Source organism: Pleurodeles waltl, chromosome 12, assembly GCF_031143425.1.
Source record: "Pleurodeles waltl isolate 20211129_DDA chromosome 12, aPleWal1.hap1.20221129, whole genome shotgun sequence".
Taxonomy (NCBI): Eukaryota; Metazoa; Chordata; class Amphibia; order Caudata; family Salamandridae; genus Pleurodeles; species Pleurodeles waltl.
The window spans coordinates 313,821,577-313,845,873 of NC_090451.1; positions in this window are offsets into that span (position 1 = coordinate 313,821,577).

Genomic DNA, 24,297 nt, shown 5'->3' on the forward strand with positions numbered 1-24,297 from the left:
TCACTGTGTCTCTCAAATCTGGAGGCAAATCATCAACTGTTAACAGAGTCAACAGGATGCAATGCATTTCACCTTTCATCAACTTATAGATAACATCCTCATTGTGAGTATGAATTTCTATTCATGCTGGAGTACAATAGATGACACAATTAATTTTGGACAGTAAATCTCTTCCCAAGAGATTCACTGGACTGCAATCACATAATATAAATGTGTGCTTGCCTTCAAAAGATTACTGTGCCTGTCCAGTTTCTTGAGCTGTCATTTGTTTATTTTCCACACCAACAACTTTGACTTTTTTTCCTGAGGGGTGTAGGTTTGGGACTTCTACTATTCTCAGAGTAGAACGAGTAGTACTACTGTCAACCAAGAATGACACAGGATGGCCATCCACTTCACTATCTACGAATGGTCGACTCCGGTCTACCTCTACGGCTGTGCCAAGCACGCAGTCTTCCTCCCCTCTCAGGCACTGTCAGGCTGACTGATCAGAGCCACTTCTTTCACCTGTGTAAGACAAAGGGAACTGTTGAGACAGATTATTATCCTGTACTCCATTCACATTCATTCTCATGCCCTGATTTATATTCTGGTGTGATCCAACAGCATTCTGCTGTGGCATCGAGGTTTGAGGTACTTGCATTACCGGAGCTTGGGGACATTAAAAGTTTGGCTCCAGGGCCTTTGGACTCCCTGAATCTAGTTTGGATTGTTATCCTGAGAAGGCACAAATCCTGCATTTTGGACCTGATTAGCCAGATTTAAACTACATTCCTGCTTCCAATGTCCCAGATTGTTGCACAGGTAACAAGGAGTTTACCTTTTTAGACTATTTCCATCCATTCCTGTACTAGGGTCTATTGAGGCTCCTCAATTTCTACCTTGCATTGGATTCTATGACTGTTGATATACACCTTGCATTGCACCAGCATTGTTTACACCTATGGGCATCTGGCTAGTTCTTTGAGCAGCTTTCGTTTGAGCAAGCATCAACTTTTCCTTTAACTTTTTCTTCTTTATTTCAATTTCTCCATGGCAATATTTAGCAAAACGCAAAAACGTGTCACAGGACTTATGTTGCCAACAAATGAAATGCTACTGAATCATATGACTTATCTCTGCCTCAATCCTTTCACAAACCTCAACATAAAAAGCCCCATATCATTTGCTCCATACCACTATACTGTTTAAATGCTTGTAACAGCCTTTCACTGTAAGCATGGATCGACTCTTTTGGTTCTTGAGCTGTTCTATCAATCCTGGCCCGATCAACATCATGAGGAGGCACCTTCCCTTTCAGGAATGTCATGACCTCCTGATATTTCTTCATCACCAATGGTGAGGAACCCTTAGTCACTACAGTCGTAGTCTGTTCTATCTCAGGCCATCAAACAGCTTTTTCGCACTCAGTCTACAAGTCACTCAGAACGACACTCTCAAACAATGTAATCAAATCAATCCACAACACCACATTTTCACAAATCTTTCAACCTGTTGATACCATTCCACTAACTTCTTTCGCAGTTTTGGAAAATCATTGATAATTGATTAAAGATCACTTCGACTCCACTACACATGAATATAACCACAACCAGGCTCTTCTCTCAAGGGAAAGGTTGTAACCCCTCCCTCTGCTCGAAAGTGTGGCAGTTCACCCAAAGGCTTCCTCACCTCTTTCTTTTTTGCCTATCTGGTCTCCCACTTATCTAATTCATTCCTTCTCCTAATGTTCTGAATCAGTTCTTTAATTGGACTTTTAAATCCCAGAGTTTCATATCAGCAATGTCTTTTTCATTAAAACACACTCTTTGCAAAGCCTTTGTTTTATTTAAATCTATCTCATAGTTTTGAGAAAATTCTGCCAATTTATCATGAACTTAGCCCGCTCGCTTAGTAATATTTCTACATACGAATGCAAGCTCATCTCCTTGATAGGTCTCTATCTGTTCCAAGCAAAGATTCTCATCTATCACTGCATCCAATTCTATTGGCAACTTTGTCACATTTAAAGTCCTCTCTCTCTCTGTTGATGGAAGTGTTCCATAGCTCACTTCTGAACTAGTACTCTTTTTGGATGGGGTGTTTCCATTAAGGAATTGTACCCAATCATCTATCTCCTTCGCACTGATACATTGTGTCATTACAGGAATCTTAGGTATGGAATCACATCCCTGAGCACCATTTCCCAACTTCAAAGGTGGTTCCCATGCAAAAGGATTATGAGTGGGTATCTTCCAATATGTACCTATCGAAGTACATCCTGACATATTCAAAATCATATTGGCACTCACGCCATACGGAGAACTAGTGAGTGTTGGAACTAAAGGAACAAACTCCCTATTGCCAGGAGTATTTGGGACATTACAGCATTGTTGGGTACTGCCAGATTGTATGTATTTCTCCCAGAATCTTCTGTTTTATACATAGGAACTAACAGGACTATAGTAACTGGGACTGTAAGGGCATCAATAGTACTCACTGTAGGATCAACTACATTCTCTCAAACCTTCACTTCTTAAGTCACAGAGTACACTAGTGGTGGTAACTCCCACAGGACTAGGAATCATCTTAGTTGGAGCAGTCCCGAAATTAGTCGGACCAACAGTCTGATTTCCATTTCCATCCCTAACTTCAGGAAGATGTTCGGAAAGTAACACACCCAAAAGATTATCTCCAGAGCTTTGATCACTATTCATGCACATATCAGCAGGCTATTTTTGTTTCCTCTCTTTCAATTTCTGAGTTGTTTTCCTTTCTCCTTCTCCCTCAACTGCATCTATCGTCAAAACTGGATACAATCTAACTCCTTCTATCATGTCAGTTCTCTACCTTCTCTGCTTGGCATCCCATCTAGCATCTGCATAATTATGCATAGCTTTTTTCACTTTACTCTATTTGTCTTTGTCTTGCGCACGAGCAGCACAATCCCAAGCATTAAGTGCTTCACACTGTATGTGTCTAGGAGGTGGCTTCATTTGCATAAAACACTCTCCTCAAATTTTCAATAATTTTCAAATGTATTCTGCCATATTGTGGAAATCTCAATGGATCATCCTTTTCTGTGGTCTTGTACCACTGACCAAGCCAAATGCATGTGTGAAGCCCTACATTAATTGCCATACACTGACTGGAAGTACCTTCCAGAGGCGCCACTTCTCCCTCCCTACTAGGAATATGAACATCTCCTCTAAGCATATCTCGTATAACTTGAAAGCATTTTATGTTTTAAAACTTTTCACAATATTCAAATACGATTAAAAATAATGTTGTATCCACACTCCTTTGCTCTGACCAAACCACCACTCGCAGTGCAGCACCTTATGACGTTGCCCATCAATAGCAGTCCACTACCACACCAACCAACCTATGCCAGCACAGCACACTGTGACATAGATTTTGCTCCTCGTTGCCATTCTACTTCCTTTGCAATCTGCATGCATACTCTGAAACAGCACATGCATACAAAATACAATACAATAACCTCTGTCTTCTTCACTAATTAATGAACAGTTCCAATCGCACAAGAAAGTTCACAATCACTTTTGATGAGACCTCAACCTGGGGGGTAACATCTAAATTAATACACTTTTTCCCTGTGCATTAAGATCCAATATTCCAATTTGTCTCACAGTCATTCAAAGTAAATTCTTATTTTAACCGTGTTGTGAACAACATCTCACAACAAACAGAACCAATGAGCAGAAAATATAAATGGTGTCTTTTATATACCTGGATTTTAGGCCATGTTGGGCTCGATAACCATGTCAACGTCTCTATAAATCACCACACTCAAACGACATGCAAACATCTCTGCAAAACACCATCCGATTTCAGAATCACTGCAAGCTAAATGCAAACTACTGCACTCTGCGATACTATTTGTACTCACTCTTCCACTGCCAGTACAACTCTCTTCCCATCCTCCACAACTCAGGACATGGACACTAGGTTTTGGACTCTAGGGACTAACTATTCTAGATCCTCATTCCAGTTTCTCCTCAATTCGGGAAAGAGGACCATCCTCATTTGCTAACATGTGATGGAGCCTGGGGTCCTATCTTTACATCTGGGGTCCAACAAAACTTTTCTTCTCTGTTCTGAGGGGTGAAGAGATGATTTATCAAATCAGTCAAATCGAATACAGTGTAACTCAATAGTGACACATTAAACCTCAGAGTCCAAATTAAAGTTTCAAAGAGCTTTATTACAGACTGGAAGCCAAAGTTACATAGATCAATCTCAAAACCATAGTATAGAGATACCAAATCACCAATGGAGAGTTAAGGTGTTTCACAATATTAAATCAAAGCAGCATAGAAAAGGCCAAAACTTCAATAACAACAGTGAAAAAAATCTGGAAAAGTACTTGATGCCTAGACTCTAAAGTTAAGTTCTGTTGCCTAACTGTTGCATGTAGCTCCTAATCTATTCTAATACTAAATAAATACCTGAGAAAGACTAGCATACATAACTTCAGTAGAAGATTCTGTTTAAGAGAGGTGCAGTGGCATGAAGCTCATAGAAAGTGTGAAGTCTATACCTCAAAAAGGTCCGCTCTGAGCAAGGGGCAGAGAGAGTTTGAATCCCTTGCCAGCTAAATCACTCTTAAATCTTGGTTTTTCCAGGTGTGATGACATCATTACAAAATCTCTCATTTGAAAAACAAAACTGTAAGGCAGTTATAATCAGCAATTCAGTCTTCCGATACCTTCAACTCAAACCTTGATACACCACCGCATTTAGGAATCTCAAAAGCTATAGCTGCCAGTGCCAAGATACCCCTTACATCTGGTAGTGTAATCTCAGTCTCTCTTATCTTTCCTGCACAACGAGTTCCTTGTTAACTTAAGCACCTGCAGCTTTGGAATAACATGCTTCATGTTGAAGATTTGAAAATACAAAAATAATGTGGCTTTCACTCTGACCAGCTAAAATGAACACAAATATACTTTTAATTCAAATAGGTTTTAAATGTCTAACTTGGTGAATATAAAATTATTAGAAAGAATTACATTTCTAATACATTACAACATTGATATTCTTGTAAGCGACAATTAATATGGCTTGCCCAAATGCTAACTTTCATTGTGCACTTTTACTGACATATTTGAACGCACCACGTTTAATAGTTTCCTTGACACGTTACATAAGGAAAATGTCTATTCCCTCTTCACATTTTAGGAAGCATAATAATGCAGCCAGGTTATGTTCCTTTACACTCAAACCATATACTCTGGTTGACATTAACATGCAAAACAAAACACCAGTCCAAAATTTGTGCAATGTCCTTTGCTGAAATTACTTGAAATACCCCAAAATGTAAGCATATGTACACAAAATATATCTGTTTATGGCACCTCGTGTCCTAAATAAGCTAAAGAACAGTGTGAAATTGTGTGTTTGATGTAAGTGCGAGACCATTCTGGATGGCTGTATGGTACTCCTTGCATCCAACTTGCTCCTACCTGCCTATTTTCCAAATTCCTCCTCTAATTTAACCTTTTTCCTCCCCATCTCTTTACATTCTGTGCACTTTTTGTCCTTTTAATTTTCATTTTTTTCTTAGTATCTCTGCTTTTCATGTTTTTTGTCTCTTTCAATCCGCAGTCATGGCAGGGACAGACACCGGATGCCGCTCCCATGGGCACAGAATGGGCATTACACACTGCAAGACTTTTAATGAAGAGGAGGTGACAGCACTCATATTTTACATGCAGCACCACCTCCCTTTCATGTTGGCAGCAGGAGACAGGCCCAGGAAGGGCTTGACCCAAGAGAAGTTGTAAGAAATTGAGTTATTGGTTAAGGGGGGGGGGTGAAACCCTACTCAAACAGGAACAATAATCCTTGTCAGGGTGAGTGTTGGACATGGCCCTTTTTGTAGGGTTACCCCAAATGTTTTGATCTTCCTCCTCTTATTTTCCAACCTTCATTTTATTACCATTCACTTCTTGCAAGTGCTAAAATGCATGTGCTGTCTCCTCTGAAAATGATATAACTGGTTTACACCTGTTTGACATGTTTTAATTTATTATAAGCCCCTTATAAAGTGGTGTAGCATACACCCAGGGCTTGTAAATCAAATGCTACTAGTGGGCATGCAGGGCAGATTGTGCCACCCACAGAAGTAGCCTTTCAAACCTGTCTCAGGCTTGCCACTACAGTGCCTGTGTGCTGTTTACTGCCGCTTCGCTTGGCATTTAAAATTAATTGCCAAGTCTTAAACACCCCTTTTATTACACATAGGTCACCCCTGAGGTAGACCCTAGGTAGCCTCTCGGCAGAGTGCTGTGTAAGTAAAAGGTGGGACATGTGCCTTTATGTGTGGCATGTCCCTGTAGTGACAAACAGCCTATTTCGGTTTTCACTACTGTGAAGCCTGCTCCTCTCATAGGTTAGCATTGGGAATTGTCTTTTACCCTTTTAAGTGGTAATTCCTGGTCAGAAAGGATTGACGTTGCCTTGTTTGGTATGTTTAGAATGGTAGTGATAAATCCTACTTACTAGTATAGTTAAATTTTACATTACTATTTTAGAAATGTCACTTTTAGAAAGTAGGCGTTTCTTTCTGCTTACAACTCTTGTGCTTTGCAGCCTGCCTCCAATACACATCTAGGGCTGAGTGACAGCTACACTTTGTGCATTCTTCCCAGACAGCCACAACACAGGAAAGGCTGGGTGTGATAGGGGGTAAATCTGCATACTGACAGTCTTCCTGGACCAGGACAGGGAGAGGTGTCCTGCTTTCACGCAAAGGGCTGATTTACCCCCTGCTGATTGTTTGGAGGCAGGACTGGGGTGAAAGAAATTGTAGTGCACTTCTAAGGATCCTTTGAAGTCATGCCCTACATCAAAGACATTTTAAGGTATAAGTACTGGGTCGCTGACCCCAATTTTTCAGACACTGCATCAAACTTGTAGTCAGATGCTGCTGGCTCTACATGCTGCTCATTGCCAGAGGACAGCTGTGCTGCCAGGAAGAACTGCCAATTGGACTTTTGTGTACTGGCCTGCTGCATCCTGGGCTTCTGGAGGATCTCCTGAGTTTCTGCCTTTACCCTGTTATTCTGGGTGTCCTGCCTTAGTTGACTGTGGCATTATGGGGTGAGACCTTGATGCAGGTTCCCTGAGGACAGCATGGCTCTGCCATCATGAACTTGTTGCATTCACGAGAACTGGAAATGACAGCATTATGGCGGTCATTACAACATTGGCGGTAAAAGCCGCTTACCGCTGTGCAGAAGACCGCCAACACACCGTCGCGGCCGCGGAACTCCGCCACAGCTATTATGACTCACAGCATGGAATCCGCCAAAATTCAGACACCCACACAAGTCCGCCACACCAAAGGTCAGTGATAAACTGGCGAAAACAAAACCTCCACCGTCACGCCAACAGAAATACGTCCACACTATCACGACACACGAATCCACACGGCGGTCTTTCAACCGCAGTATTCCATTGGCGGTACACACCGCTGCTCTCAGAATACACACACATATACAAAACACTGCCACATTGGACAATTCGAAATACACACACCTGATACACATACACACACCACTCCCACACATCCAATACAATATTAAACACAAACCCACATCACCCACAAACCCTTACGACCACAAATCACGAACGAAAGCCAGAGAGAGACACCACCAGCAACAACACTAGCATCCACAGACACACAACACCATCACCCACATAACTTCCACGCACCTCACACAACACCCCACTACATATCAGCACACTTATCACCACACACCACCCCACACATCGCCTACACCACCCCATGGCACGGCAAAGACACCCCAGGTTCTTGGAGGAGGAGCTCAGGGTCATGGTGGAGGAAATCGTCCGGGTAGAGCCACAGCTATTCGGATCACAGGTGCAGCACACCTCCATAGCTAGGAAGATGGAGCTATGGCGAAGAATAGTTGACAGGGTCAACGCAGTGGGACAACACCCAAGAAATCGGGAGGACATCAGGAAGAGGTGGAACGACCTACGGGGGAAGGGGCATTCCGTGGTCTCCAGACACCACCTGGCGGTTAAGCGGACTGGCGGCGGACCCCCACCTCCTCCCCCACAACTAACAACATGTGGAGGAGCAGGTCTTGGCTATTCTGTATCCTGAGGGCCTCGCCGGAGTAGGAGGAGGAATGGACTCTGGTGATTCAAAGCTTTACTATTACATCCTCCACCCTACCTGCATGCTATCACATACCCCCACCCTCGCCCTCACTCCCATCACTCCTACTCCTCACAAATGTCCCAACATCACAAACCACACATCCCAACACCAAGCCCTGCATGCAACAACAAAGCATGGACACCCATCACTAAAGCATGCCCACTGCACATACCCATACACCCCCCTAAACCATCATCACACAAGGTCCCACACAGGAATGCAAGCACTGGGGTACACGGTCACCCACCCATTGCACACCTTGACACACACAGATGCAATAATCATGTCTTTATACCCCTGCAGGACCCCTAACCAACGTCACCGGACAGGAGGGTCCACACATGTCCACACCACCAACAGAAGAGGCCCACAGTGATGACAGCACCTCTGTCCAACTTGATCTAGATGACCAGCCCGGCCTATCGGGGGCCTCGGGACAGTCGGTTCCCCCACACCCAGTCACAGGCCACTACAGAGCTCCCCCCCTCTGGAAACACCAGCACAGCACCTACCCAGTGGGCCCATACCTCCGTCCCCAGGACACGTCAATCAGCACTGTGTCCACCATTACAGGGAACCAAGGCTAACCCACCACCCCAACAACAATAGGGACCTGGGGGCAGTGGTGGGCACCCGGTTCAGGGGACAGAGGCCCAGGAACACAGGGGAACTGGGAGGGCTGCTCTGCGACAGGGTTCGGATATGCCCAGGGAACCCACTCTCCACGAGGCCCTCTCCTCCATCATGGGAGCCTACCACCAGTCCCAGGAGACGATGGCAATGGTACTGGCCAAGTTTCAGGAGACCCAGCGCCTGCAGGAGGAACAGTATATGAGCTTCAGGGAGGAACTCAGAACCATCAATTCCACCCTGGCCACCATTATAGGGGTGCTGAAGGAGGTACTCAACACCAGGATGGACACAAGGGGCCCCTGACACTAGCCTGGATGATGAACTGCCCACCACCTCCACAGGTGCTAGTGCACAGGACGCCCCGCTACAGGACCACCACCAGCACCCCACCCCTGCAGAGGGAGAACCACCTCGCAAACGGTCTCTGAGATCCAGGAACAAGACAGAGAACGATGCCAAGACCCCCGCCAAGAAATGAGACCACCCTGATTGTCATCCTACTGTCCCACTTTGTCACCCTGTCCATACTTATACTGCCCCAGCTCCACTTCCTATGCCCACATGGGCAATGCACATGTGAGGCTAATAGACTGGACTCTGCCATGGACATTCCTCCACCATCACCCCTCACCATTTTGCTACCCCCTCCAATTTTGAGCACTAAAATAAACACCCTTAAAGCACACAACAATCTGGAGTCTGTCTGTGATTTCGGAATACTGCATTAGCAATAACTGTGGCAAAAAGCTCTTTCATTTGTAATGTCCACATACCTATGTCACACAGCTCTAGTCCATGAGGAATCAAAGCAGATGTCACACTGTGGGACCCAGATCTGTGAAATCGTAAGGGAAAGTAACAACTCAGTGACCATACACTGGGTGAAAAAGACAGACAGTAGAGAGGCAGTAGTGTTTAAGTACATGTGGTCGGCAGGTTTGTATCCTTACCTGTGTTTCACTGGAAATATTGCTGGACCACTGAGTCCCTGTTTTCCATGTCTTCTTCCTCTGCTTCCTCATCTTCACTGTCCACAGGCTCCACAGCTGCAACAACACCGCCATCTGGACCATCCTCCTGCAGTAAGGGCACCTGTCGTCGCAAAGCCAAGTTGTGAAGCATACAGCAGGCCACCATGATCTGGCACACCTAATTTGGTGAGTAGAATAGGGATCCACATGTCATATGGAGGCACCTGAACCTGGCCTTCAGGAGGCCGAAGGTCCACTTGATCACCCTCCTAGTTCGGCCATGGGCCGCAATGTAGCGTTCCTCTGCCCTTGTCCTGGGATTCCTCACTGGGGTCAGTAGCCATGACAGGTTGGGGTAACCAGAGTCACCTGCAAATGGCGAGGGACAACTGTTAGACACACACTAACCTGGAGGGCTATCCCCAGACCCAGACAACCATTCCCACTGTCTTCCTTCCAGGTGCTCACCTGATAGCCACACACAGTGCCTCTGGAGTTGCCTCATCACATAAGGGATGCTGCTATTCCGCAGGATGTAAGTGTCATGCACTGAGCCAGGGAACATGGCATTCACATGGGAGATGTACTGGTCTGCCAAACATACCATCTGTACATTCATCGAATGATAACTCTCCCGGTTTCTGTACACCTGTTCACTCTTGTGGGGAGGACCAAAGCCACATGGGTCTCATCAATGGCACCTATGATGTTGGGGATATGTCCCAGGGCATAGAAATCACCTGTCACTGTAGGCAAATCCTCCACCTGAGGGAAAACGATGTAGCTCCGCATGTGTTTCAGCAGGGCAGACAACACTCTGGACAACACGTTGGAAAACATAGGCTGGGACATCCCTGATGGTATGGCCACTGTTGTTTGAAATGACCCACTTGCAAGGAAATGGAGCACTGACAGCACCTGCACTTGAGGGGGCGATTCCTGTGGGATGGCGGATAGCTGACATCAGGTCTGGCTCCAGCTGGGTACACAGTTCCTGGACTGAGGCACGGTCAAGCCTGTATGTGATTATAACATGTCTTTCCTCCATTGTCGACAGGTCCACCAACGGTCGGTACACCAGAGGATGCCGCCATCTCCTCACATGTCCCAGCGGACGGTGCCTATGAAGGACAACAGCGAGCAACGAGTCAAACAACTCAGAGTTACGTACCCACAGCTTACACAGAACACCATTCATACTCCAAAAGTGGCCTGTATGTGTGTTGAGTCTAGGCCTAGGTATGTGTGACGCAGTTGAAAATGAAGCCATGTGGGCACCTTAAATGGTGACTGCCTGACCTCTAAAGTGGGACAATGGGATGTGAGGTAACTGCGCTGGCGTTGTACACCGTCGCGGTAGGCGGTCAAAGACCGCGGCGCAATGCTGCATTGGTTACCATTGGACCCTATGGGTCCCAGGAGCCAAAGACGATGTACGCTGGCGTTGACGGTACGCACCGCCGCAGACGTGACTGCCATTTTCTATCTGTTCTATCACTCGATACCTGATCTTCGACAGGAGAGGACCTACACTGCAAGTGCTGCTGTGACCTCGGTCTGGAAGAGACAACGGCTCGAGTGTCTGGGGAAAGGGCCCCTGCCTTCACATCGGAGGAGTTGGCGAAACTCGTGGACGGGGTCCTCCCCAGTACACGCTACTGTACGGTCCCCCAGACCAACAGGTAAGTACACTGGGAGCATGATGTATGGGCTATGCCTGCGTGGAGAGGGGTGGGTGTAAGAAGGAAGGGGGGAGAGTGCGGCGTGCATGAAACGACGGTGAGTGCATGTGCCACATGGCAAGGGTAGGGGTGGGGCTCAATCACTTTGACAGTGCAGTTGGTAATTACTTTCTCATATTTGGCGTGCCATCACCACGGACGTCCGGTCCCTGGGGGTCTACAACAGACGGAGCACCCACTGCCGGAAAAGATGGGAGGAAAATAGCCGCTGGAGCAAGAAGACAGCGGAGGCTCAGCTGGGGATGGCCTCCCAACGTTGGGAGGGGTGCCCGCCGCACCATGACCCCCCTGATGTTCAGGATCCTGGCGGTGGCGTACCCAGAGTTGGATGGGCGCTTGAGGGCATCACAGCAGCCACAAGGGGATGAGTACACTTGCATTCTGCTGACTTTGCGCGCAGTGGAGGGGTGTGGGTGGGGAGGTGGGCTGTGGGTTTCCCTAGGCCAGGGCGAGTTCCATAGGCAAGGTCCCTCCGTAAGGCAGGCCGTGTGGCACCCCACCCCACCTCTGTAGAGTGACAACTACACCTAGTCATGCCCCTGTGTCATCTATGTGTGCAGATGTTGTCCATAGCCTAGTAGGCCATTTCCCAGGGATTGAACAGTGGAGCTCAAGAGTGCAGTGTAGTGCAGGGGGCTTCTGTGTCTGTTGTGTCCGCCAACGGTAGCGGTAATGCATGCACTCAACATGTCTTTCTTCTGTCGTCCTGCCCATTTTTGTGGTCTCCCTGTTCTTATGAGCATTATCATCATCAGGCAGAGGAGCAGTGGCACCGGAACCACCAGGGGGCTGCATCCCACATGGCCATGGAGGGCCACACTACGGAATCGGACTTCACCAGTGGGACGGAGGGCGAGGGGAGCTCCACGGCGGGGACAGGAGCTGAGACCAGTGACACGGACTCATCCTCTGATGGGAGCTCCCTTGTGGTGGTGGCAACATCTGTGCCACCCCCATCTACAGGTACAGCCGCCACCCCACTTCCAGCACCGCCCTCCCAGCAGCCCCTCAGCCTTCGCCCCGTGCCCGCTCACCCAGGAAGGTGGGCATCACCTTCGCCCCAGGCACCTCAGGCCCTGCCCCAGTCACCCCTGCTGCCCTCAGTGAGGAGGCCATTGACCTCCTCAGGTCCCTCACTGTTGGGCAGTCTACCATTTTGAATGCCATCCAAGGTGTAGAAAGGCAGTTGCAACAAACCAATGTATTCCTGAAGGGCAATCATTCTGGTCAGGCGTCCCTTCAGCGAGCTTTTCAGACTCTGGCCTCAGCACTGATGGCAGCCATTGTCCCTGTGTCTACCCTCCCAACCTCCAACTTCCTCCACCGAGACCCAATCCCCTGTACCTCAGCCTATCCCAAGTATACCTACAGACCAGCATGCACACACGTCAACACACAAGGGAAGATCAGGCAAACATAAGCACCACACATCCCACAGGCACTCACGCAAGCATCACACACATGCAGACACACCAACATCCACTGCCTCCACTGTGTCCCCCTCCTCCTCGTCTCCCTCATCAGTCTCTGTCTCGTCTACACTCACACCTGCATGCAGTACCTCTACAGCCACTACGTCCCTCTCCAGCACACACACCACCACACATCGCTCACGTGCAGTCACCACCCCCACTACCATTCACACGTCCCCTGTGTCTTCTCCCAGTGTGTTTGTGACGCCCCCTCCCAGGATACACAAACGCAGGCAAACACCCACCCAACAGCCATCCACCTCACGACAGCCTCCAGCGCATGCACCTTCACCCAAAGTCAGCAAACGAACACCTCCTACAACCACCACCTCTTCCTCCACTCCCCAAAACCCCTCCAGCTATCCGTCCCAGTGTGTCAAAAAAACTTTTCCTGTCCAACCTTGACCTCTTTCCCACACCTCCCCCACTCCGTCCGTCTTATAGGTCCCGAACTAGCACCTCAACCACAGCATCTCCGGGACCAGTGGTGCCTGTAGTCACCGGAATCTGGAGTGCACCGGCCACCAGGGCAGCCAGTGTGGCACGGAGCCACAGCATAGACAGTCCCCCACCTGTGAAGCATCAGAAGTTGGCCAGTGCCCGGCGGGAGAGGGGGAAGACTCCAACCACCAAAGCCGCTCCCAGGGGTCCCAGTGGGAGTGTGGAGTCAGCTGTGACATCTTCCAAGGTGGGGAAGGGCCACAAGAAACCCGGCAAGTCTGGGAAAAGCAGCACGGCAGTGAAGACCGCCAGCACCAGCCCAGCTGCCCAGGAGGCCAGCACCAGCCCAGCTGCCCAGGAGGCCACCGCCAGCAAAAGCCCCGCTGGGCCATGAAGGACCGCCAGCAAAAGCCACGCTGGGCCATGAAGGACTGCCAGCAAAAGCCACGCTGGGCCATGAATGTCCTCCAGCAGGTCCCTGCAACGGAGACCGTCGCCTCAAGCACCGCTGAACAGGGCACCGCCGTCTCATGCACCGCTGAACAGGGCACCGCCGCCTCAAGCACCGCTGGCCCATGAGCACCAAAGGCACTGAGGCTACTGAGTCCGTCACGGGGTGAATGAAGCACTCCTGGCACCATGCCCCCTCCAGAACCAGTGGAGAATCACATCCACTACCTCTGTCCTTCACAGGATGAAGCACTCTGGGCACCATGCCCCCTCCAGAAACAGTGGAGAGATACATTCACTACCTCTGTCCTTAGCAGGATGAAGCACTCTGGGCACAAGGCCCCCTCCAGAACCAGTGGAGAGATACATCCACTACCTCTGTCCTTAGCAGGATGAAGCACTCTGGGCACAAGGCCCCCTCCAGAACCAGTGGAGAGATACATCCACTACCTCTGTCCTTAGCAGGATGAAGCACTCTGGGCACCAGGCCCCCTCCAGAACCAGTGGAGACTGTTATCCACTTGAGAGACTGTGGCTTTGCACTCCCCAGGATGGAACAGTGGGCAACCCACCCACTGTAGTGACTTGAGAGACTGTGGCTTTGCACCCCCCAGGGTGGAACAGTGGGCAACCCATCCACTGTAGAGACTTGAGAGACTGTGGCTTTGCACTCCCCAGGATGGAACAGTGGGCAACCCACACACTGTAGAGACTTGAGAGACTGTGGCTTTGCACTCCCCAGGATTGAACAGTGGGCATGTGGCCCCCTCGTGGATTTGGCATCGTGCACTCAAGCGGCTGAGGTGCCCCCCCCTTTCCCTCCCCCTGAGGTGCCTGTTTAGTTGCTCTCTGATGCCCCTGCAGTGTTCTCTCCGTCATGATTGGGGATCTTGTGTGGGCCTCGCCCATACCATGTGGTCCCAGTGTTCCACGGACTTAATTGGAGCACTACCTGGACTACTATGCTTGGTACATATATTGTAAATGGTGTATATATATATTTCTGCCTACTTGATTTTAATATATTACAATGGTTACACTCATTTTCTATTGTCTTTGCATTCTTCCGGGGGGGGTTGGGGGTGTAACTGTGATGTATTAATATGCATTAGTGTGTGTGTTGTAGTGGGTGGGGGTGGGGGTGTTGCGTGTGTGTGTCCCTGTTTTTTCCCTCCCCCCTCCCCTGTGTCGTAGGTGCAGTACTCACCGTGGTCGTCGCCGCCGGCGTTCGTGCTCCTGGTAGAGGAGCAGGAAGCCTATTGAGGTAGAATTTGGAGTTCCGGGTCCATGGTGTCCTCGTTCTTCGTGGGGTGTGTAGAGGTGAGCTTTTTCCTTTCGGAATTCCTGTTTCCGTCGTGTTTTTATCCGCGGTGAATCCGCCCCGGAAAAGGTGGCGGATTGGCCTGTCATAATAGTGTGGGCGGTACATTGTCTCCCGGCTGTCTGTTGGCGGTGACCGCCGCGCTGTTTGTTTGTACCGCCGTGGCGGTCGGAGTGTTAAAGTGGCTGTCTTTGTTGGCGGTTTCCGCCACGGTCGTAATTGCAAAAAAAAATCCACCGGCCTGTTGGCGGTCTTACCGCCCCTTTAACACCGTCCGCCAGGGTTGTAATGACCACCTATGTGTAGCAGGAGCACAAGTGCTCCAGTGCCTTACTGTTATTTGCTAATGCACTTGTTTCAGTCAGGTCATGGGGATGACCGTAACCCTGCTAGAAGGAGTGCAGGGGTTCCTGTGCCTATGTTTACCTACTGTTATTGATGTGCTTTTCTGCTGTAAAACATGCCATAAGTATTCCCTGATGTATGTCTTTTTTGCTTTGCATCGTCCAGGATAAAAAGTACTATTGGAATAATTGCATTGGATGCACAGTATTTATGACTCGTGATTTTGGTCTTGTTTTAGGTACACTATACTCTCTCTCTTTATATATATATATATATATATATATATATATATATATATATATATATAGTATATAGCTCTGTATGGAGTCTCCTTTGTGGTGCAATCATTGTGTTGGTGTGTGAGCGTGTTGCACAAATGCTTTACAAATTGCCTCTGATAATAAGCCTGACTGCTCTGCACCAAGATGCAAGAGGGTCAGCACAGGTTATCTTTGGTGTGTAACTGACTTGCCATGACTAGAGTGGTGGGTTCAGCCTGGATCAGCTACCTACCCTAGCCAACAAGAAACCCCATTTCTAACAGTGATGCACAAACAAAACCCCAAATTAACCCATGCTCAACCCTCTGATAGCTTGCACAGAGCAGTCAGGCTCTTCTTAGATGCAATGCGTAAAACATTTATGGAGTACTCCAAACAGTAATCAAGTGAAAACAGAGCACAAGAAAAAGACCACATGAATTTAGAAACATGGATTAAAAATGTCAAATAAATCAAGACCAAAGCAACAAAAAAACAATCAGTAGAACCAGAGATTTCGAATTGTAAATATTTTAGTGAAAATAGTGCCACAATACACAAAGAGCCAACTATGCTATATGGTCATGTTAGACCGAGACTAAGTCACAAGTTCGGACTGACTCTTGGATTGTGGACTGGATACAGGGACACAGTTAGGCCCGCTGAATAAGAATACCTTGAATCCTGGTTGCAAAGAGTTGCTGAGTCTTGTGTCGAGTATGCATCACACAGATGAGGCGATGCAAGGTCCTGGTCAAAGATGCATCAGTCAGCATCAGTTCTGAAGGGCTGTGATGCAAGGTCCTGCATCATTGTCGAGGAGCAGCCAATAAGGGGGCTTGCAATGTGAAGTCCTGCATTGAGGATGTGTTGCTCACCGGCTGGTTGTTAGGAAGCTATAGGGCTTGCAAATCGAACTCCTGAACCATTGCCAAGGATGTTTTCAGGCTTGTAATGCAATGGCACACATCAAGAATGTGTGATTCAGCAGCGGTTCTGAGGTGGCTGTGGTATGCGAGGACGATTCAAATGCCTGGCACTGGGAAAGTCCATGCAGCAGATGAGATACATCAGTTCTGCTTAGGGTTGGGCTGTGTAGAAGAGGAGAAACATTGGTTCTACTGGGCCCACAGAGGATCTGTTAGAGAACCTTCAAGCTCACTTCCGAGGGTTCAGGACTGAGGTGGTATCACTTCATGGGGTAGGACTCACAGATGGAAGAGTCCAGGTGCTTTGTTTGAGGCTATTGGAACAAGTCCTTGAAATCACTCTGGGGTCCTGGGTTTAAAGATAGAGGTACCAGTCCTTCTTCCTGGCAGCATCCACAGGTCCAGCATTGTACTGAAGAGCTTGGTCTAATGGTGCAGTATTTGGGGTTTAAGAGTCTAATATTTTGTGCCCACTTTAAAGTGGGGGACTCTTCTAGAGGTTTCTTTGCCCCTGAGGAGTCAGGCATTTCCTTACTTCCGGTCCTGCACCCACCTTGTTTGGGGGACACAAAAGACCAGTGGCAAACCTGTTGTAATAGTGCTCAGGCAGAACCTTTGTGATGTGCAAGTCTGGTAGGTGACATCGCTCCCTCATTAACTCAGAGTGGCCCATCCTGCGAACAACTATCTTCCCTTTGTCTGGGAGCAATACACAAAAATCAACTGCCAGCTACACTTTGTCACATGACCCAGGATAAGGCTGCAGGCACCAAATTGTTAGGAAAAGAAGATGGCAACTTTCTAAAAGTGCAAAAAGAACAATTGATGGACGGAATGCTGAACAATATCCAATATTCACCCCCAGTCACAAATCTGGCCCTAAATCTGTTGTCCCATGGGGAACAGGGTCAAGACTGATTTGCATATGGATGGGTCCAAATTGGAATGGCGTGGCAAGCAAAAGAACAATGGATTTAACCCCAGATCTGTGTGGGTGTGAATACCTGACATTGTTCAGCATTCAGTCCATCATTTGTTCTTTTTCCAACTTCCTAAAAGTGCCATTTTCAGAACTCTGATTAAAATCCAAATTTACCATTGAAGAGGACTCTTAATCTTAATTACAATTCTTTATACACAAACTTGTCCTGACTACCTGCTCCCAGTTAAAGCTTATTAAATGGAGTAAGGTAACTCTAGTGCTACCCCATTAGAGAGGTTCTACCAGGATATGTAAAACTTAAAAGTACATATCCAACCTTTTAAATACACTGTACCCTGTCTTCTGGGCTGTTCAGGGGCTACCCTAGAGGTGGCATATGTATGAAAAAGGAAGATTTGGACCAGGCAAAAGGGTTGTTTTGCCAGGTCAAAAACACAGCTTAAAACTTCTCACACAGGCAACAATGGCAGGTCTGAGACAGGTTTAAAGGGCTACTTAAGTGAGTGGCACAATGAATAATGCAGGGTCACTAGTAGCATTTAAGTTACAGGCTCTAGGTACATGTAGTACCACTTTGCTAGGGGCTCACAAGTACATCAAATAGACCAATTGGGTGGAAGCCAATTCTGCCATGTTTGAAGGTAGGTGGGAGTATAAGCATTTTATCACTGGTTAGCAGTGGTAAAGGGCACAGAATTCTAAATCCAGCAAAAAAAGAAGTCTGCAAAACAGCAAAGATTTAGGGGACAACCCCTGTTCTTCCCTCCCACCCCCCAAAGGCAGGGATGGAAGGGGAAGCCCTTCCCCTTCCACCCCCAACAGCCCCCCCCCCACTCCCCGTGATGTCAGCACGCGATCGCGCGCTGACTATCACAGAGGCCTCCTCCCATCGTGCTGGAAGCTCAGCTTCCAGCGCGATCGGAAGAGAAATGCTCAGCATTTCTCTTTCAATCACGTGGAGGAGGCCTGAGAGGCTTCAAAGGGAAGGAAAGGAATTTCCTTCCCTTTGAAGTCTCTCTGAGCATTTTAGTAGCCGGATTGCGAAGCCCACTAGACACCAGGGATTTATTTTATGTATGAAATTAGCAAAGGGTCGCTCCCCAGGGGGGAATATTGTTTTAAGGCCTTTTCTGCGCACAGGGGGAGCAGAAACCTCTAGGCACCAGTGATCTTTTTTTTTTTTTTTTAGTAGGCAAGGGTTGCTCCCCTAGGGGGCAAATTATATTTAGGCCATTATTTTTATGAGGCAAATCTGCCCCCAAGTGGGACAGAAACCACTACACACCAGGGAGTTTTTTCTTTTTTGTGTGAATTTCACGCAAGGGGAGCAACCCCTTAGGCAAGGGTCACTCCCCTAGGGGGTAAATTATATTTAGGACATTATTTTAATTAGGCCGATCTGCCCCCAAGGGGGGCAGAAACCACTAGGCACCGGGATTTTTTTATTTGTTGTTGTTTTACAGATGGGGAGCAACCCCTTTAGGCAAGGGTCGCTCCCCTGGAGGGGCAATTTGTATTTATGCTATTTCTGCCCCCTTTGGGAGCAGATCGGCCGATTTTAGGTCAATCTGCCCCCAAGGGGGCAGAAACCACTAGGCATGGGGATATTTTTTTTTGCGCCAATGTCACACAAGGGGAGTGACCCTGTAGGCAAGGGTCGCTCCCCAGGGGGGTGGGGGGGCGGGGGCAAATTTATTTTAGGCCATTTCTGCCCCCGGGGGGGGGGGAAGAAACCTCTAGGCGCCAGGGCTAATTTTTTTTGAGTTTTTTTTTTGTTTGTTTGTTTTTTTAGAGATGGAGAGCGACCCATTAGGCAAGGGTCGCTCCCATGGGGGGCAAATTGTATTTAGACCATTTCTGCCCCCAAGGATTTTAGGTCAATCTGCCCCCATAGTGGGCAGAAACCACTAGGCACCGGGGATCTATTTTTTGCGCCAATGTTACACAAGGAGAGCGACCCCGTAGGCAAGGGTCGCTCCCCGGGGGGGTGGGGGGATGGTGAGGCAGGGGGTCAAATTTATTTTAGGCCATTTCTGCAGAGCAGCCTATTGTTATTAGGCCGATCTGCCCCCAGGGGGTGCAGAAACATCTAGGCGCCAGGGCTCATTTTTCTTTTTTTTCTTTTTTTTGTTTTGTTTTTTTAGAGATGGGGAGCGACCCATTAGGCAAGGGTCACTCCACTGAGGGGCAAATTGTATTGAGACCATTTCTGCCCCCCTTAGGGGCAGATCGGACAATTTTAGGTCAATCTGCCCCCAAGGGGGGTAGAAATCACTAGGCACCTTTTTTTGTGCCAATGTCTCACAAGGGAAGCGACCCCATAGGCACGGGTCGCTCCCCGGGGGGGGGTGGCAAATATGTTTTAGGCCATTTCTGACCCCCCTGGGGGCAGAAACATCTAGGCTCCAGGGCTAAAAAAAAAAAGTTTTTTTTTTTGTTTGTTTGTTTTTTTAGAGATGGGGAGCGACCCATTAGGCAAGGGTTGCTCCACTGGGGGGCAAATTGTATTTAGACCATTTCTGCCCCGGTCGATTTTAGGTCAATCTGCCCCCAAGTGCGGCAAAAACCACTAGGCACCGGGGATCTTTTTTTTTGCGTCAATGTCACACAAGGGGAGTGACCCTGTAGGCAAGGGTCGCTCCCCAGGAGGGTGGGGGCGGGGGCAAATTTATTTTAGGCCATTTCTGCCCCCAGGGCAGATCGGCCTATTGTTATTAGGCCAATCTGCCCCCATGTGTGGCAGAAACCTCTAGGCGCCAGGGATAAAAAAAATAAATAATTGTTTTGTTTTTTAGAGGTGGGTCGCTCCCCTGGGGGGCAAATTGTATTTAGACCATTACTGCCCCCCTTGGGGTCAGATCGGCCAATTTTTGTTAGGCCAATCTGCCCCCATGGGGGCAGAAACCACTTAGGAACCAGGGATTGGTGTGTTTATGCGTGTGTTTTCTTTAGGGGGGCAGCCCCTTGGGTAAGGGTCGCTCTCCATGGGGGCACATTACTGTTGGCCATATCTGCCCCCCATTGGGGGCAGATGGGCCTATTTTTGGAAGGGGGGGGCAGAAAGCCCACCAGAGGCCAGGGAAGTTTTTTTTTCAAAAATAAGAGGGTGGGGGTATGGCCATAACCCCACCCCAAATAAATGGGGCCAAAGTTGTTCTGCCCACCAGTGGGCAGATGGGGCAATTACCCCTGATCCACACCCCGGGGGGGGAAAGTCTACTAGATGCCAGGGAATTAAAAAAAAATATATATATTGGGGTGGTGGCTACCAACCAGTATGTTCCTGGTTATGTCCCCACCTCAACTGAAGGGGGTAACAGTCTTTCAGCTCTCCCCCGCACTCTAAAACATCTTATCCCACAGCAAACAAGAAGACGTTTGATTATTTTGGGTTTTAGTTTTACATTTGGGCCATGAGAGCTTGGCTTACTCTCAAAATCGGCCCACTTGGAATGGTGAGGGCTGCACTTTATGGACTTTGGGACGCTGCCATGTAGAAAAATCCACAAGACCTAGACACATCTGAAAACTAAACATCTGGGTGATTCCAGGGTGGTGTGTTTCACATGCACCCCGCACCATTTTTGTACCCACAATCCCCTGCAAACCTCCAACTTTGCTGGAAATCACACATTTTTCCCACATTTTTGTGATGGAACCTTCCGGAATCTGCAGGAATCCATAAAATTCCTACCACCCAGCATTGTCTCATATATACCGATAAAAATTCTGCTGCACTTGTCAGCCTAAAAATGTTTTTTTGCAAACTGCCCTTTTGGACCCCCTTTGGTTCCCCCTCAATATCGACATGTTTTTGGCTCTTCCCTTTCACAAGCACTTGGCCCACCTATACAAATGAGGTACAATTTTTATCGGGAGACTTGGGGGAACGTTGGGTGGAAGGAAATTGGTTGCTCCTCTCTGATTCCAGAACTTTCTGTCACTGAAATGAGAGGAAAAAGTTTTTTTGGGGGCCAAATTTTGAGGTTTGCAAAGGATTCTGGGTAACAGAACCTGGTCAGAGCCCCACAGGTCACCCCATCTTGGATTCCCCTAGCTGTCTAGTTTTAGAAAATACACTGGTTTGCTAGGTTTCCCCTGGTGCCGGCTGAGCTAGAGGCCACAATCCACAGGTAGGCACTTTGTAAAAAACACCTCTGTTTTCTGTGAAAAAATGTGATGTGTCCAAGTTGTGTTTTGGGCCATTTCCTTTCGTGGGAGCTAGGCCTACCCACACAAGTGAGGTACCATTTTTATTGGGAGACTTGGGGGAATGCTGGGTGGAAGGAAATTTGTGGCTCCTCTCAGATTCCAGAACTTTCTGTCACCGAAATGAGAGGAAAAGGCGTTTTTGTGGCCAAATTGTGAGGTTTGCAAAGGTTTCTGGGTAACAGAACCTGGTCAGAGCCCCATAACTCACCCCATCTTGGATTCCCCTAGGTGTCTAGTTGTCAAAAATGTGCTGGTTTGCTAGGTTTCCCCAGGTGCCGGCTGAGCTAGAGGCCACAATTCACAGGTATGCACTTTGTAAAAAACACCTCTGTTTTCTGTGAAAAAATGTGATGTGTCCACGTTGTGTTTTGGGCCATTTCCTTTTGTGGGCGCTAGGCCTACCCACACAAGTGAGGTACCATTTTTATTGAGAGACTTGGGGGAACGCTGGGTGGAAGGAAATTTGTGGCTCCTCTCAGATTCCAGAACTTTTTGTCACCGAAATGAGAGGAAAAAGTGTTTTTTGGGCCAAAGTTTGAGGTTTGCAAAGGTTTCTGGGTAACAGAACCTGGTCAGAGCCCCACAAGTCACACCATCTTGGATTCCCCTAGGAGACTAGTTTTCAAAAATGTGCTGGTTTTCTAGGTTTTCTCAGGTGCCGGCTGAGCTAGAGGCCAAAATCCACAGGTAGGCACTTTGTAAAAAACACCTCTGTTTTCTGTGAAAAAATTTGATGTGTCCACGTTGTGTTTTGGGCCATTTCCTTTTGTTGGCGCTAGGCCTACCCACACAAGTGAGGTACCATTTTTATCAGCAGACTTGGGGGAACGCTGGGTGGAAGGAACATTTGTGGCTCCTCTCAGATTCCAGAACTTTCTGTCACCGAAATGAGAGGAAAAAGTGTTTTTTGGGCCAAATTCTGAGGTTTGCAAAGGATTCTGGGTAACAGAACCTGGTCAGAGCCCCACAAGTCACCCCATCTTGGATTACGCTAGGTGTCTAGTTTTCAAAAATGCGCTGGTTTGCTAGGTTTCCCCATGTGCCGGCTGAGCTAGAGGCCAAAATCCACAGGTAGGCAGTTTGTAAAAAACACCTCTGTTTTCTGTGAAAAAATGTGATGTGTCCACGTTGTGTTTTGGGCCATTTCCTTTCGTGGGCGCTAGGCCTACCCACACAGGTGAGGTACCATTTTTATCGGCAGAGTCAGGGGAACGCTGGGTGGAAGGAAATTTGTGGCTCCTCTCAGATTCCAGAACTTTCTGTCACCGAAATGAGACGAAAAAGTGTTTTTTGGGCCAAATTTTGAGGTTTGCAAAGGATTCTGGGTAACAGAACCTGGTCAGAGCTCCACAAGTCACCCCATTTTGGATTCCCCTAGGTGTCTAGTTTTCAAACATGTGCTGGTTTGTTGGGTTTCCCCAGTTGCCGGCTGAGCTAGAGGCCAAAATCCACAGGTAGGCACTTTGTAAAAAACACCTCTGTTTTCTGTGGAAAAATGTGATGTGTCCACCTTGTGTTTTGGGCCATTTCCTTTTGTGGGCGCTAGGCCTACCCACACAAGTGAGGTACTATTTTTATCGGGAGATGTGGGGGAAGACAGAATAGCAAAACAAGTGTTATTGCCCCTTGTCTTTCTCTACATTTTATCCTTCCAAATGTAAGGCACTGTGTAAAAAAGACGTCTATTTGAGAAATGCCCTGTAATTCACATGCTAGTATGGGCACCCCGGAATTCAGGGATGTGCAAATAACCACTGCTTCTCAACACCTTATCTTGTGGCCATTTTGGAAATGCACAGGTTTTCTTGATACCTATTTTTAACTTTTTATATTTCAGCAAATGAATTGCTGTATACCCGGTATAGAATAAAAACCCATTGCAAGGTCATTGCAGCTCATTTATTGGCTCTGGGTACCTAGGGTTCTTGATGAACCTACAAGCCCTATATATCCCCGCAACCAGAAAGAGTCCAGCTGACGTAATGGGATATTGCTTTCAAAAATCTGACTTGCAGGAAAAAGTTACAGAGTAAAACGTGGAGAAAAATGGCAGTTTTCAATTTCAATATTTTTTTACTTCACCTGTTATTTTCTGTAGGAAACACTTGTAGGATCTACACAAATGACCCCTTGCTGAATTCAGAATTTTGTCTACTTTTCAGAAATGTTTAGCTGTCTGGGATCCAGCATTGGTTTCTCACCAATTTGGTCACTAACTGGAAGGAGGCTGAAAGCACAAAAATTAGTAAAAATGGGGTATGTCACAGTAAAATGTCAAAATTGTGTTGAAAAATGGGGTTTTCCAATTCCAGTCTGCCTGTTCCTGAAAGCTGAGAAGATGGTGATCTTGCCACTGCAACCCCTTTGTTGATGCCATTTGGTAT